Source organism: Arachis ipaensis, chromosome B9 (genome assembly GCF_059453495.1).
Source record: "Arachis ipaensis isolate K30076 ecotype BB chromosome B9, ASM5945349v1, whole genome shotgun sequence".
Taxonomy (NCBI): Eukaryota; Viridiplantae; Streptophyta; class Magnoliopsida; order Fabales; family Fabaceae; genus Arachis; species Arachis ipaensis.
In genome coordinates this window covers 108339931-108341815 of record NC_142444.1, presented here as the reverse complement: position 1 = coordinate 108341815, position 1885 = coordinate 108339931, and the positions used below count along the sequence as shown (strand labels likewise).

General features: G+C 38.7%; 1 pseudogene; it reads right to left on the bottom strand.

Moving 5' to 3' along the window:
• Positions 1–999: 999 nt before the first annotated feature.
• LOC148545844 (uncharacterized) lies at positions 1000–1576 on the bottom strand (annotated as a pseudogene).
• Between the last annotated feature and the right edge of the window lie 309 nt (positions 1577–1885).

Here is a 1885-nt window from a genome sequence, read left to right as displayed (position 1 = left end):
TTTCTTGATTCTCTTTTGGATTTAACTCATCTTTAGTTCTTGTATCATCCTCTATAATAGAACTTGGAACGATGTTATTATCACAAAAAAAATGTATAGATTCTTCTATGGTTCTATGTTCTTTGGGATAAACCCTATATGCTTTACTAGTGGTTAAGTATCTTACAAACATACCCTCATATGAATTTGGATCAAATTTTCCAAGATTGTCTTTTTTATTTAACACAAGACATTTACATCCAAATATATGAAAGTACTTAAGGTTTGGTGGTGATCCTTTCCATAGCTCATAAGGCGTTTTCTTTAACCATTTTCTAATGATGATTCTATTTAAAATATAGCAAGCTGTGCTTACAACCTCTGCCCAAAGAGATTTTGGAACTTCATTTTCATAAAGCATTGTCATAGTCATTTCTTAGAGACTTCTATTTCTCCTTTTAACAACCCTATTTTGTTGAGGAGTTCTAAGACATGAAAAATTATGAGAAATCCCGAATATAAAGACCCAACTCCCGGTATGCCATGGTCGTACATGAAGCTCAGTGTCACTAACTTATTCTTCCTATTTATTAACTATTATTTAATGTATGAGCCTGTTCCTTGTTAGAATGTTGCCAATTTTACGAGTAACTTTTTTGTTATATCATTGCGAGCGACAAAGAGAATATAAATAAGCACACATAGATAGAAATATAAAGGAAGCATAAAGAAACATAAAACACAACTGATAATATACATCATGTACACTATAACAAAACATGTAGCGTTTACAAAAGGCCATGTCAGTTTACATCCTCGTCAAACCTACATAGCTAATATATACACGACACTCACAGGGCCTGGCCCATACAAAAAGTCGCTAAGGTTGCGCCCAGGATAACCTAACCACTCTATAGCTCCTAGCTCTCGGGTGTACTAACACAAGTGAGAGACTAACTAAAAGTCAATGTCAGACTGGAGTGTCATCAAAAGAATGCCCCTACCGCTGTCAGTCTATATCTACACGTGGCCGTTTGGTAGATCGTCATGTGGATCATCTATCTCCTCATCCTGCTCTATCTCCATATCTGGATTCTCCTCCTCTTCTTCATCAGCAAGTATAGCTATACCCTCGAAACCACTACTAGTACTATTGTCCCTATATACAAAACCATTCACGAGCACAGGTCCATTCGTGTATATAGGAGCTATCCCGTCGTCCGGTAGTCCCGGCTCATCATTCTGTAGGAAGTCAGGAATTGGCTTTGGTGGAAATCCTACTCTGGTGGAATCGCAGGTACATACTTACCTGCCAACTTGGGCTCCTCGGGAATGATAGGCTCAGGTGCCACCACATTCAAGGGTTGAGCTGGTATAGGGTGTCTGTGATTATTGGGAAAAGGATGTCCAGGTGCGTCAGGGTGTAACCAGGATAAGGGAAAGTTGTAAGGAGCGTCGAGGTCAAACAACGGGCTAGACAGAAGATGTTGAAAAGCTCAACCTTGTAGCGTATATCGTCTGATACGAGACTCCACTCCCATAATAAAGTAACTGTGGTTTACTGGATCCTCGTAGATGTAAGGGTCTTCAAACTCATAGAATATCACTCCCGTCTCCATCTAGAGGGGAGGAAGGGAGAGAAGGGGATAAGAACTTGGGAGTTCTTAGTAGAGTCAGGCTAATTAGTCACGTTAATTGGCTCTGTCGTGCTTATTAGATAACCAAGTACTTTACAGAATATAGAGGAAAGATAGGAAAGCAGATAACAAAATAGCAGAGCAAAAAGAAGACAGAGAAAATAAAAGAAAACACAGATATATCATGCAAGCAGACAAACATAAAAAAATAAAACACACACATAAAAGGAATGCAACAGAGAATGATACGCATACAAGAATGATGCATG